Below are 16,091 nucleotides of genomic sequence, written 5' to 3' on the forward strand. Positions count from 1 at the left end.
ATGGCTACATTGGTGGAGATCTTGCTATACATGCACAAGCCAAAATACTTGAATGTGACTGCCTTTGTGCCCCTCCCAATCATTGTGCTGACTTGAATACGAGAGGTTGGCATACATTCTCGTATCTTGAACCCGACTTATGTCTTTACGTTTGATCCTTCTCAAGATTTCCTCCAAATGGTGCATTCACGATCTACATTGGCTTCTTTCTTTAACATTCTGCTTCACAACCCTATATGCATGAAAGTAACATAAATGAAATCAAATTTGAACTAAATCTAAAAATAAATATTAAATATGGATAGTGCCAAAATTTATGAAGAAGGGATGTCATAATGTTTTTGTCACGAGATATTAGGCAAATAATAATAATAATATAGCCATAGATTATTCTTTAGTCCAGATATGTCACATGTAAAACAAACCAAACGGAGAGGATACCACAGCATTTATATAATGAAACTTTCTGAAGAATGATGCATTGATGTTTATGTGGCCAATATTCAACAAATTAACATTGAACTTAGGCCACTGCAAAACAACAACAAATAATTGAATATTTGAATATTTTCTTCTATTGAAACTAATCTGCAAATGCAATATTCAAGCAACAATAGCCAAAATTTGAATTTTGTAATTAGTAATATTCCAGAACTGATAAACTACAAAATCTGATGGTTAGATGATGAATTTCATTGCATTCATTGATCAATAAGGATACTTTTAAATATAAACAAAAATTATACTGATATGTTCCACTGCAACACATGATTAACCATGAACTACAACAACATAAGGAATCCTCTTTATAGCTGGGCAGGTTACAAAATAAAGAACATTGTTAGTTCTATATTGCTTATGTGCCAATGACACATTGATAAATGCCTAAATGTATGTATTTTACACATATTTGTAGCGCATGATTTGTGTATTTTCTTGATGAATCGATGTCCTTTTTTATGGTTTAATTGGTTTTTTTGTGTTACAAGCATAAAAGAAGCCTAGATAAGCTCAACAATGTGATTCAATAAGAAATCGACACCCAAATGGTGTTTTAGAGCCCTAGCACTGTAGTAATACTGTAGTAGCTTGTAGCACAAAAACTTAAAGAAAAATGCTAAGTCTGGAATTCCTCACTGCCAACCTTACGGCCATGAAGATGACCACAAGCTGACTAAAGAAGCAGTTTTATTGTAGCAGTGTTACTGTATCAGTCATTATTGAAACTTACATGAAAATCAGTAGAATGATTTAGGACCTCACAGCCCATTTGCTGACCGTAATCCAGACCGCATGCTATCCCGAGATTAGTTTTATAAAGGAGTTTTAGGGCATCTTTTGAATGAGGAAGGCCTTGTTCTTGGAGCTTATCATCACCATTCTTGATCCGAAGTAGAAGAAGGCAAGAAAGGGCATCTTGAGGTGGAAATCGACAAGGAGAGCATGATTTGGCAAAATCTACTACTAAGGCACATTTTAGAATATTGAAGACAACAAAGGAAGCCCTTTCTATGGCAGATCCTAAGCATCATTCGGCCTCTTACCTTTCAGGGACTTTGATGTTCTTTTATTTAGTTGTTTTCATGGATTTTATCTTGTATGTTGATAGTATGAACAACTAAAGCCAAGGTTACAGGATGTAGCTGAACCTTGGGGATGAACTTGTCTAGATTGTATGTTATGACTTGTCTTATTGTATTTGGTGTATTTGTGATCCATGCTTGGTGTACTTTAAGGTATTGGTATGCATGAGAACTCTTTGTATCAATTTCTACATTATACTAGATTGTGTGACCATCACCATTGTATTATACACGCCTAGCTTGGAAGGGATACATGTGCGAATACGCCGTGATCATCGAGTATTTTGTAACACTCCAATATTAGGGTTGTACCGAGTTTGTGTTTCAACCCTAATTTAAGAAGTCCCTTACACTCATTGGAATCGTAGAAGCATTTGGTCAGAAGAAATTCCGTATCCACACTCATACCAGATTAAGGGTCAATTTCCATGACCATTAGATTGACCTATCTTAGGATTTTCTCTGTCCAAAGCACCAATTGCATGATAGTTGTAGCATCCATCGCACTTTAGTAGCCAAGGGATCCTTATCTGTGACCACTTTCCCTTCTTGATTCCTACCTGTAATTTGCCTTCGCTATAGATATCTAATTAGAGTTTTTCTTATTGCTTTGTAGTTTCAACACATCACTCGAATTTGTCAGTTAAATAACATGCTAAGAGGAAGTAAGTGTAGCTTCTTGGGCCCTGGTAATACGACCCCCTCGTGCTTGTGCAAGGGGTATTACTTGATGACCCATGTACTTGTGGGATCAAACACACCACATGCCCTATATATAGTACAACATACAAAATGTAATTGCAAGGAAAAATATTCTGAACAAGAATTAGATGTTCACAAGCTCAAATAGTGAATCAGTACTTTCATTTCAATAGTGGAAAAACATTAAATAAATGTTTACAAGTTCATTTCAATAGAGATTAACAACTTTCTAGTCATTATTTTCATTTTATTGGGTTTTACAGACAAGTGTGGCAGATGACATGAATGTAATTTTTTGATGCATTCCAACAGTATTAACAGATAATTGAAGCTGACCCAATTCTCTAAAAGGTAATCAAGTTTGTATTTCAAATGTCACTTGAAAGTTATTAGACAAAATTATCACTTCAAGTAGATGCCATTTGTTAATCTAAAATGACAATAAATCAATCATTTCTAATAGTAATTATTAGATGTTTAGTAAATAAAGGAAGTTGCATAGGTGGTAAGTTATTTACCGGATAATAAAAAGTTAATGTTGACCATGTAATTAGAGAACATGGCAACTAGCACATCTTCCTACAAATACATACAAAAAGCACATCATCCATTTTAGTCAAATTATGAATAGACTCCAAGAGTCCATATTAATATATATATATATATTAGAAACTTGAAAAGAATATGGCCAAAATCTTTCGTATTACATAACTAGAAGGAGCTAGGACAAAACAGACCTTTAGTATTGGGAGTGGGGTAGTGATACTGATTTATTAGCTTAAAAATCAAAATATGATTAAACTTTTGAAGTCGAATGTAGAACATGCTTATATTTCCAAAATCACATTAGGCTTCCTATCTTTTGTAACTATTATCGATAAAATGTATGAACTCGATTATTCAACAAGCATAAATAAATGGTTCGAAAAAAATTAGTACATTTTCTAATGATAATGGTTTCCTATTTAATGCTACCACTAATAAATAATATCATAAGTTGAGCTGATAGTCTGATACAAATGCTAATCATACATGCTTCAAACAATCGCATGTTCTCACACATGTATAAAACAAAACTAAAAATTTTGATATGCTTTTCTATATTCTTGAATAAGCCAGATATTATTATGAGTTATTTGGTATGGTGTAGATAACATCAAGATTCCAAAATTAAAATTACATGGAATGAAATTTGCCATGTCTTGAACCGCTACCAATGACGCTACATCAAATGAAGTTCCTAACAAATCTGCTCCATTACTTGATACTTAACCTCGTAGCTCAAATCATTATGTTCAACTGATTCAAATCATAATGATGAAGATGTAAAAGAAGATAATGACAATGTATTGGCAAATGTAGAAGTAACCACTGAAGTAGTGATAAATGTCTAAATGTATGTATTTTATACATATGAATATGCATGTTTATTGTATTTGATTGAGGATTCGATACCTTTTTTATGGTTTAATCATTTTATTTCGTGTTTCAGGCACAAAGGAAGCCTAGGTGAGCTCAATAATAAAATTTGACAAGAAATCGATGTCGAACGTGTCGTTTTAAGGCCCGGGCATTGTACATGCACTGTAGCAGCCTAAAGAACAAAGATTTGGAAGAAACTCTAAGTCTCAGAATCCTTATTTGTCATCTCACGCTCGTGAAGTCAACTAAAAGGAATTCAAAGTGCTTCAGTACTGTAGCAGTTTTACTGTAGCAACTTACTGACTTTTTTGACTTATTTTCTAAGCAACCTCACGACCTGTTTTATGACTGTGAGGCCACCCGCAAGCTTGCTCGAGTTTATCTCTTTATAGGGAAAGTTAGGGTTCTTTGAGATGAGGAGGAGGCCTTCTTCATGGAGCTCACCACCACGACTTCAAATCCGAGCTAGAAGAAAGATTTTGAGGGCATTTCCACGGAGGATTCGATGAGTAGAGTATGATTTTGAGCAAAATCTATCCATAGGGCTTGTTTAGAGGAAGTTGAAGACAAGGGAAGCCACACCTTTGAGTGGCATCTTTGGATGCTTCTCCGGCCTTCATTCTTTGAGGGAGTGTTTCTTATGTTTTGTTTGGTTGTTTGCATGGATTTCTTGTTGTATTTGGTGACTATGAAAAAATAAATCCCAAGGTCACTGGATATAGGTGAACCTTGGGGGTGAACATGAGCTTGTATGGATGTTTAGTTCTATTTATTGCATTTTGGCTTGTTGTGATTCATGTTTGGTGTGCTTGAATGCCTTGGTATACATGAGAACTCTGTGTATCAATTCTTAGGTAATGCTAGGTTGCATGACCATTGCCCCAGTGCTAGACTCACCAAGCTTGGAAGGGATATATGTATAAATACGTCGTGACTATCGGGTATTTATAACCCTCCAATTCTAGGGTCAAGTACTAGCTTGTATTCTAACCCTAACTTGAGAAAACCATCATTCCCATTGCAATCATAGGAGGATTTGGGCGGAAGAGATTCCATATTCAATATTCGTACCGGATTAGGGGTCAATTATCGTGACCATCTGGTTTACCTAATCTAGGGCTTTCTCAGTCCAACTAGCCAATTGCGTGTTAGTTCCAGTATCCTGCACATTTTAGCAGCCCCTGAGGGGATCCTCATTTGTGACCGCTTTCTTGCCTTGATTATCCCCCGAATCTTGCCTTCATTGCTAACATTTTATTTGCATTTACTTTGTTTTCTTGTTTCATCTTTATCACATTCGAATTTGTTGGTTAAACAATATTGCAAAAAGGAAGTAAGAGTAGCTTCTCCGGCCCTTGAGAATACGACCATCTCGTGTTCACATGAGACGTATTACTTGATGACCCGTATACTTGCGAGATTGCACAAACACATCATGCTTTTGGCGTCGTTGCTAAGGACCCACGAGGAATACTCAAAAAACATAGAGTGTATTGATTTGACAATTGTTTTGTTTTATTTGTACTATTCTTGTATATATCTCACCATCTCTTCATTCACCTTTTTCTTGTCTTGTTTCCCTTCCAATCTCTTTGTTTTGTAAATATTTCTCTTTAGTCATTCGATCATGTATACAACTTGTGACTAGGTTAACTATGACTATTCGCAGGGTCCATGTCCGCAATACTCAAGCACCAAGACTATGATTGGCGATCCAAACTTTTTTAATGATCAATGGAAGAGGCAGTATTGCGAGGATTCAACCAATCTAGCTCTAGCAGATCACAATGCTCATTCCATTCTTGATCAATATATGAAATCAGAAAGAGTAAACCATGTAGGGTATTCTTGCCTCCCTAGTTGCCAACTCGACCCTGTCAATGAAGAATCAAGAGACAGTTCAACCAGACCCTTAGACTCAACATCTTTGGTCGAAGAAACTTACCAAACAATGGCAGAAGGTTCGTGGGGGATGGATCATTTGCAAAGAAGTGACTTATATTCCATTAAGGCTGAGATTCAGTTGACAGAAGACAACTCGAACAGTGGCAGTTCTTCAGAAGCAGAGGATGAGAAAGTTGAGAAATTTAAACTATAGAATTATGGGAGATTAAAATCATCAATTGAAGAACCGCTTGAACTAGAGTTGAAACCACTTCTTGAGCATTTAGAGTATGCCTTTCTGGGCGATGGGTCCAAGCTCCCAGTCATAATAGCATCTGATTTGACAGCTGAACAGAAGGACAAGCTTCTCACTGTACTGAAAAGGCACAAGAGGGCAATTACTATGAAAATCACGAATAATAAGGGGATCAGTCAATCTTTCTGTTCACAAGATTCTCATGGAGGACAACCACAAACCCATGGTGATACCCCAATGTAGACTAAACCCTAACATGAAGGAGGTAGTGAGAAATGAAGTTATTAAGCTACTTGACGCAGGTATAATCTACCCTATCTTCAACAGTGCATGGGTAAGCCCAGTGCATGTGGTGCCAAAAAAGGGAGGAACGACAGTTATCACCAATGAGAAGAATGAGCTTGTTCCTACCAAAACAGTCACAGGATAGAGGGTTTGTATAGACTATAGGAAGCATAACAACAACAAAAGGATAGATCACTTCCCTTTACCTTTCATTGACAGATGCTTGAATGACTCACAGGGCACTCCTATTATTGTTTCTTGGATGGGTTCGCCTGCTATTTTCTGATTCTTATTACCCTAGATGATCAAGAGAAGACTGTCTTCACTTGCCCATATGGCACATTTGGTTACCGTCACATACCATTTGGTTTATCCAATGCTCCAACTACATTTCCAAGGTGTATGCTCGTAGTTTTTGAAGATATAGTAGAAGACATCATGGAGGTGTTTATAGACTACATCTTAGTTTTTGGTGATTCATTCGAGTTTTGTCTCAAAAATTTAGAGCGGGTATTGAACAGATGCTAGGAGACAGATTTGGTACTTAATTGGGAAAATGCCATTTCATGGTCAAGGAAGGCATAGTACTCGGGCACAAGATATCACAAAAAGGGTTTGAAGTGGACAAGGAAAATGTGGAAACCATCGAGAGCCGCCCCTACTTCAGTGAAGGCGATCAGAAGCTTCTTGGGACATGCAAGGTTTTATAGGAGATTTGTGAAGGATTTCTCTTTGATCGCTCGACCCTTGACAAAACTACTAGAAAAGGATGCCCCTTTTGAGTTCAATGATGAGTGCATGACTGCTTTCATCAATTTAAAAAAGAAGCTTGTGGAGGCACTAATTGTAGTCTCTCCAAATTGGGATTTGCCATTCGAGTTGATGTGTGATGCAAGTGATTATGCAATTGATGCAACACTTGGGCAGCGAAGGGACAATCATTTTCATCCAATCTATTATGTAAGTAAAACTTTAAATACAACCCAGGAGAACTACACAACAACGGAGAAAGAAGTTCTTGCAGTATTATTTGCTTTTGATAAATTCCGGTCATACTTGCTGTTGTCTAAAGTAATTGTGTATACAGATCAAGTTGCACACAAGTACTTGTTAAACAAATCAGATGCCAAGCAATGATTGATCCGGTGGGTACTTTTGCTACAAGAGTTCGACTTGGAGATAAAAGACAAAAAGGGGGTAGAAAACCTGGCAGCAGACCACCTATTATGCCTTGAGGGCCCTACCGCTAATGTACTAAAGAGGAGAGAGATCAATGATACATTTTCTGCGGAACAACTATACAATATTTAGATGGTGGCGAAAGATGAGACTCCATGGTTCGCTGATATCTCAAATTATTTGGCGACAAAAACTATCCCGAAGTGGCTTACTCACCAACAAAGAAAAAAAAATTTCGTTGACCTAAAGCATTATATCTGCGAGGATCCATACTTGTTTAGGGTTTGCTTTGATCAAATTATCAGGAGGAGTGTTTCTATGGAAAAAGGGTATGACCTATTGAGGCATTGTCACTCAGGCCCAATAGGGGGGCATTATAGTGGAAACAGGACGGCTAAAAAGGTTCTTATGCAAGATTCCACTTGCCCACTATTTTTCAAAATGCTCAAACACTTGTGCAATGCTGAGATAAGTGTCAGAGAATAGGCAACATCTCAAAAAGGTGAGAGATGCCGCAATCCTGGAATCAAGCTTGTGAGGTGTTTCCTAGTTCTCAAGGTAATAAATTTATTCTTGTGCCAGTTGATTATGTTTCTAAGTAGGTGGAAGTAGAAGCAATCCCGTCTTGCCAATACAACGAGGGTGTTGTTCCAATGTCCAAGCATAACAAGTGAAGTGCAGAAGCAAGTAAATGAAGAAGTTTGAATGTGGAGCTCACATCCTCCTGTGTATGAGAAAGAGAGTTTAGTAGGGGAAAGAGAAATCAGAGAAACACAATTAAAATATGAAACTAAAATACGAAACTGAAATGAAAGTACAAAAGTAGTATGGGCGTAACCCTTGTTAAAAAAAATAAAAAGAGTAAAAATAACATGAAATGAATCGACAGAATTAAAGCTCATAATGTAGCATCAGTAGGAGCAGATGAAGGTGGACTCATGTGAATGGAATCTTTGTGCTCACTCTCAGTCTCGTTAGAGTCATCCTTAGACTTCTCTTCTATCCTCGGTCAATGTGTAGATTAAGTAGAAAAGCATGAAGGTAGAGGAGGGAGACTTGTCCCAAGTTATTAGCGATGATGGTCATCTACTTTGCCAACCATTGCTCTGACTTTATAGGTGAAGGAGGTACTGATGAGCATGATGGGCTAGCTGATGTGGTAGGTGGTGATGCTACCTATGCTAGAGGTGGCGATGAAGATGGTGGTGATGCTGGTAGAGCCAAGTATTATGTGTGTTGTTGCTACTGCTGTTGCTCTAACTCAGACTCAGTATCGACCAAGATGTATAGATTTCCATCCTTATAGCTCGACGGGTCTCAATGCCAAGAGAAGTTGAGCCGCCTATGAAGCACATGCGCTCCGTGACATATAGTCACTCCATCCAAGGCACCAACCTAGTACTATAAGGGCCGGCATGGCGCACTCCAACGTGAGTGTCGAAGGCCTAGTAGGTTATTGACTGTGCTACAATGTGCCCTAGATGAATAGGTATGTGCTCAGTTATCACCCATTGATAATGAAAATCTATGATGCTCACAACACCTGTAGAGTTGCCACGTACTTTCAATGTCTTGTAGAGGAGGGTGTGAATGTACCTCAAGGTGGGTGAGCATAGCGTCGATGCCTTCGAATGTATTGGATAATAGTATGAGTCACGGTTAATGGGCTACCACCGGATCTGTTGTGGAACCCCCTACTGGCACTAAGATATTGAGAATAGCATACTCAGGCATCTGAGTGAAATCTTGATTCTATAGTCCTAGATAGAGGGAGAACTCAATATAGGATGTCTAATCCATCTCCCCTGGAGCTGGAACTGGATCATATCACCCCAAGTCTAGTTAAGTGGTACCCATAGTATGTCGAACGTTGTTAGTACCTCGTGAGTAAAATCTTAATATGTTGGCTCATCCAGGGTGAATAAAGTCTCCCACGTGCTCTTTCTCAACAGCTTGTGGGCCTCAAACACCAACCCGACCAACCCGAATGTAGGCCAGTTATGGTTTGGATCTCCCAGAACTTTAACTTGTCGAGTCAAGTGTATCGCTCATGAATCTAGGTATGGCTGACTAAGGCTATTGAGAGGGTTGAGGTACCCATGGTTGCAACTCCGGTGCTGCCTTGGACAATGTGGTGGCTATGGATGATTCCCCATTTGCTTCTTTACTCTATTAAAGGAGTGTGGTTAGGGTTATTAAGTACATCGGTATTCATCTATCTCCAGAGCCTGTATCCCATATGTGATCACCTCGTGATATTGGGGTTAACACTGTAGACTTGGGGGAGTCTGAGGTTGACTCTACTTCTTTTGCTGATGATTCTTTGATAGAAAGTGCTTCATTTTGATTTATGCAGCTTTCAGTATTTATGTTTTATATTCTGGACTTGTATTTTTTTTTATGATTGTTGGACTTGTATTTGGTTTGTTTACTTTATGCGTTTACTTTCCATATTTTAGTTTGTGTTTCTTTTATTTTGTCTTGGATGTAAAGCTTCACTTGTGTGCCTCTTATCTAATCTCAGGGATTGTGTGGTTGGATGGATGTTGGGAAACGCGTTGAGATCAGCAACATCACTTTTGGTGTTTAAGGAGTGTGTACTTGAATGGATGATTGGAAAGCACGTTGAGGGGGGCAACATCACTCTCTATGTTTAGGAAAGTTTGACAATCTCCACTTAAATCTTGTGTTCTAAATTAACTATTATCATTGAATACCATTGTACATAGTGGATAATGCACTGTCCATGTATGGGGAAGGGTTTTACATCTATTCATGTTATGATGAGTGCTTAACTAAGGATGACCTATGATTGTTGACACACCCCTTGCGTGTGACCCGCAAGTACATGGGTTTGTCAAAGTAATAAATCCCATGTGAGTGGGGTATTATATCCACAGGGAATAAGAAATAGAAACACCAAGATTGCTACTTAACTAAGTGGAAATGAAACAATGATGGTGTGGATAAAGATTGATGCAAACAAACTAAAGAAAATAAGAAAGAGAGGCACAATAAAATGAGAGGAAAGGCAATCGATTAAAGTGGGGTACTCAGATATTGTTCCTCCTAAGATTATTGCTTCAAGTGCAAAACCAACTATTATGCTTCCTAACTAATGCTTAATGAGTCATGGACATTCCTAAATACATGGTCCAAACCTAAGGTCAACCGTGACTAACTCTACACTATGCCCCGGCGGAGAAATCAACCAGTCTCAATACCTCACACTATGTAAAGTTGAAAGAAGCTCTAGGGATTCCATGTGATAAACGTTGTTCCTATATGTAGATCTAACCCTTTGGTCCAGGTGAAAGACCCTAATCATAATTAAGCCCTAGGTGTTAAAGTTACTTCAACGCTTCACTCTGTTGCTCGTGCTACTAAGCCCCAGCGGAGTTCATCCCTTAACCCTTCAAACTATTGTGACCGGAAAGAACTCTTGGGACATGGAGGTAGAATAAACCACATTGGAGGGGAAGGAGATGCTCCGCTACCTCTTGACTCACCCTCTCGACCCTCTTCAATCTTTCTTTATCTAACCCTCATGGTGTGTCACTCACTCACAAGGATTACCAATGTAGATTCTCAACCCTAGTGTCACTCTAAGGTAGAAATCATTCAACAAGCATTCAAGATTGGAACTCAATTAAAGACATCAATTAAGTAAAGCATAATAAAAGGTTAATGAAAAAAACACATCATAGGGTTCACAAATCCAAGTACCCACTAAGGGTTTAGCTCTCCATGGAGTAAGATATAATCAATGATAGAATCCAAAGTAAAAACATGCAATCCATAATAAAACCCCCTTGGTATTCATGTTGATGGTCATGTGGAGTAGCCTCTTCCTCTTCAAAGGTCCCTTTATCAAGCCTAGGGCACACCTCGCCGGATCGTTACCGACGAAAGCTCCCCCAATAACTATCTTCCAAGAGAAATGCGATGTCGAAGCCGTAGAACCACTATAAAAGCATTGCCAAAGCCTCTCTAAACCCTAGCAGCCGGCCTCCAAAAAGTTTGAGAAAAGATAGAAGAAAGGTTGAAAGATGGATCCCCAAATCGGTACAAGTCATGCTTTATAAATTGCTTGAATCGGGCATCCACACGGGTGTGTGGAATTTCCACACGCCTGTGTGGATTTCTGGAAATCTGATTATCAGTGGGCTGTAAATAGTAACCTGCTATAATACTCCGCCAAAATACTCCCGAATCCACACTTTTCATTGAGGCAACATAAACGGGCACAGATCTCTGCCTTAGATCGCATCACTTCTTCAATAAAATGCCATATTGGTGAAGATCTTGCTAACATTGCACAAGTCGGAATATGCAAATATGACTGCCTTTGTGCCTCCTCCAAACCATGTAATTGCTTAAGCAAATACAGGTTGGAACATATTCACATATCTTCCATCACAACTTGTGACTTCACATTTGTTCACTCCATGACTTCATCAACAATAGTACAATCACAATCTACTTTGGCTTCTTTCTTTCATATTTGGCTTCACAACCCTTCATGCACAAAAGTTCACAAATACACATGTATTAGCGCTAAAATATAATAAAAGTAATGCTCATCGTAAGAAAAGAATACTTTGTATTACTAATACACAAGCACTTATCAAACTCCCCCACACTTACGCTTTTGCTTGTCCTCAAGCAAAAAATACAACATTGAAGCATAGGAGAACTAAATATTGAAAGTGCTTGGGCTTAGATTCAGCAAAGCATGCAAGGGAAGCATTCTACAAGTAAGGAAAATTTCAACACTAAATACAAAAAATCATTGTTCAAGCTAACAACTCGAATCAAAAAGGACAACAAACCCGAAATCTTGTAAGTGTGTGAACTCACTCAAATCAACCTAAAGTATACTCCTCAGAGTTCTAAGCATAAGGGATTTATTTATATACAAAACAAAGTAAAAAGCTGGTAGTAGTTTTACACATCCTCTAAGGTAGCCCTTTCCAAAGCGGCCGCTAAGGTGACTTTCATACTTTCGAGGCGGTAGCTCTTTCTACCGGGGTAGTAGCTTTCACTCATCCCATGAAATTGCTCTTTCTCTCATTAGGGCATAACTAATATCCATCTTATGAGAGTAGCTTCATACTTCATAGGTGGTAGCTCTTTCCACCCCAAATGCACAACTAAAACAAGTAATTTTTTTTAGCAAAATAACGCAAAAACAAAACTAATTAGTACCTTAAACACTGAACTTAAGTTTCCAAAAGAGTTTAATGAGCAAGTAGTGCAACAAGTGTCAATCAGGCAAAAATTCCTAAAAATCCAAGTAAATAATAGAGCATGAAAACATTCATTGATGAAAATTCTCCTAAACTCAATAATACAATCATTGCAACTAAGGTGAACCGCCATTGGCTATGTGAGCATGTACAATCAAAGCATAATTATAGAACATGTGTAATGTTAACTCCCCCCCACACTTAAGATGTACATTGCCCTTAATGTACACATGCAACCACAATAAAAGATATAACAATCAAAATATATGTGGGAATAGCCAATTGAAACAATACTCCCCTGAACTCCTAGTGGTGCATTTGATGGAGCTAAATTCCTTAGGAGTGAAGTTCCAACGGGTTGTGAAGCACACAAGGCCAAGTGTAAAACCACATTAGCCGTGCCCATGACTAGTTCCCAATATCCAAACTGACAAGACCATCTGCATGCACACACAAGGGGGATTCAGTGAAGCTCAACATAAACAAAATAAACTTTAGTCTATGAAATATAGAGCAATGAAATACAACTCGAGACAATAATATTAACTCAGAAGGAAGATCCTTTTTGAATATACATGTCGAAAACATAATGCAAAAGTAAAATATGAGAAATAAAAGAAAACTAAAGATTCCTCAAGTGTCAGTGTCATTGGAGATCGGCTCTACTGCTGCTGCTAAGTCGAACGACGCTAGTAGATCTGGTGATGGTGACGCTGGCGGAGCCGGAGGGGTCTTGGGTCTCATAATGAAGGGTGAAGACGTGTCGCACTCGAGTAGCTGCTGTAAGATATTAAGACGCGCCATCACCTCTGCGTGCTGCACGGCTTGTGTTGTGTGAACCTCAGTAATCTCGGTCTAAAGCACCCTCACAGCATCCTTAAGCCTCTCAAAATGATCATAGGCTCAAGATGGGGAGAACATGTGCAGTGGTGGTGGTTCCTGTGCAGCAGGGGCTGTCTCGGCCTCCGTATGCTCGGGCTGAGGCTTGGGAGCCTATTGTGACCCCTCAGCTGCATCACCTCCGCCTTTGGCTATCTCTGGAGCAGGCGTAGCCAGAATATATGCTCTAGGCCAGTATCTGCGCACTAACCCCATCAGTCTCATCGTATTGAGGCCGAGAAGGGAGGGAACAATTGTCTTCTCAGCACCACGGATAGCGTCCAATAGACCCATCTCCCGGATGAGTCTAATGATGTAAGGGCCAGTGAATAATACTCCCACTCTCGCATACTGGCCCTGGTGCCTCACGTAATCAGCCACCATGTGCCCCAGGTGAATCGGCTTGCTGTAGGTCATGGAATATAAGGAGAGCAACTCCTGGCGGCTCAAAACACCTGTGTTGTCACCTCGGCCACTCACAAATCTACTAAGGATCATGTGTATTTATCTGTAACTCTGCCAGGATAGGCACATGGCCTTAGACACGGCCGGCTAATACTGCCCCAGTCCACATAAGGCTCTGTCTAAACCTTAGCCGCGAGCGCCTCCTAAGATGGTGAAGAGATGAGCAAAAGATGGGAAAAGGATTCTCAAAATGGGATGAAATCGCAACTTAAATAGGGCTGGAATCAGGCATCCACACGGACGTGTGGAATTTCCACACACCGATGTGAATCTACAGGAATTGATTTTATGCGGCTTGTGAATAGTTACTGCTACAGTAGCTTTGTTACCGTGATTTCCTATAGTAACCTACTACAGTACTTCGCCGAGATACTCTTGAATCCATACTTTTCATTAATACCACATGAATGGACACACATTCATATGCTAGATCTCGTTGCTTCTTCAACAAAATCACATTTGACGATAATCTTGATAGCTTTGCACAAGTCGGAACACATGAGTGTGACTGCCTTTGTGCCCCTCCGCTTTGCATGTTCACTCTAGCACAATGGAGGTTGGCACGCACTCACATGTCTTTGAACACAACTTGTGTCTTCCCGTTAGTTCACTCCAAGATTTCATCAACAACATGCATTGACAATCTACTTTGGCTTCTTTTTTCCATACTTGTCTCCACAACCCTACATGCACAAAAGTAACACAAATGCACATGTATGAATGATAAAATCAGAGAAAAGTAATGCTCAATATAAGAAAAGAATACTTCGTATTACTAATACACAAGAACTTAACAAACTCCCACACACTTAAGCATTTGCTTGTCCTCAAGCAAAAATAGAACATTGAAGCATTGAAGAAGGAAATATTTAAAGTGCTTGGCCTTAGGTTCACCAAAAGTATGTAAAAGATGCATTGTACAAGTAAGGGAAATTTCAACACCAAATACAAAAAATCAATGCTCTAGCTAAAAACTTGAATAAAAAAGGACAACAAACCCGAAATCGTGCAAGTGTGTGTAAACTCACTCAAGTCAACCCAACGTATACTCCTCAAAGTTCTAAGTATAAGGGACTTACTTATTTACAAAACAAAGCAAAGAGACGGTAGTAGCTTCACACATCCTCTAAGATAGCCCTTTCCGAAGCGGACACTATGGTGGCTTTCACACTTTCGAGGTGGTAGCTCTTTCTACTGGGGTAGTATCTTTCACTCATCCCACGAGATAGCTCTTTCTCACATTAGGGCATAACTAGTATCTGACTTGCGAGAGTAGCTTTATACTTCATAGGTGATAGCTCTTTCCAATCCAAATGCACAACCAAAACAAGTAAATATTTTTCATTTTTTTCCATTCAACCATTTTTTTGAGCAAAAATTAACACAAGAAACAAAAACTAACTAGTCACTTAAACATCAAACTTGAGTTCCCAAAAAGGTATAATGAATGAGTAGTGCAACAAGTGTCAATCGGGCAAAAATTCCTAAAAATTCAAGTAAAAACTAGAGCATGAGAACATTAAATGTTAAAAATTCTCCTAAACTTAAGAATACAACCATTGAAACTAAGGTGAACTACCATTGGCCACGTGAGCAATTTCAGTTAAAACTTATGTAAAGAACATGTGTAATGTGAACTCCCCTTCCTCCACACTTAAGATGTACATTGCCCCTCAATGTACGCATTCAAGTGCAATAAAAAGTATAACAATCAAAGATATATGTGAAGGTGGGCAATTGAAACAATACTCCTCTGAAATCCTAATGGTATGTTTGATAGAGCTATGTTCCTTGAGAGTTGAGTTCCAATAGGTTGTCGAGTACACACGATCATGTGAATATCATATTGATCGTGTCCATGACTAGTCCACAAATTGCACACTCACAAGACCATCTGCATGTATACACAAGGGGGTTTAGTGAAGCTCAATAAAAACAAAATAAACTCGAGTATATAAAGATAAACCCATGAAATATAACTTGAGACAACGAAAATAAATGATCAACTTAGAAGAAAAATCCTTTCTGAGTGATACAAGTCCAAAATAAATGCAGAATTAAAATATGAAAAACATAAATGAAGCTAAAAAGAAGGACACATCAAGCGTCGGTGTTAGACCCAGTCGCCTCTGCTACTGCTGCTAGTGCTGGGAAAATATGTGGACCAACTGGTGCTGAAACTGGTGA

The sequence above is a fragment of the Dioscorea cayenensis genome, chromosome 7, assembly GCF_009730915.1.
Source record: "Dioscorea cayenensis subsp. rotundata cultivar TDr96_F1 chromosome 7, TDr96_F1_v2_PseudoChromosome.rev07_lg8_w22 25.fasta, whole genome shotgun sequence".
NCBI lineage: Eukaryota > Viridiplantae > Streptophyta > Magnoliopsida > Dioscoreales > Dioscoreaceae > Dioscorea > Dioscorea cayenensis.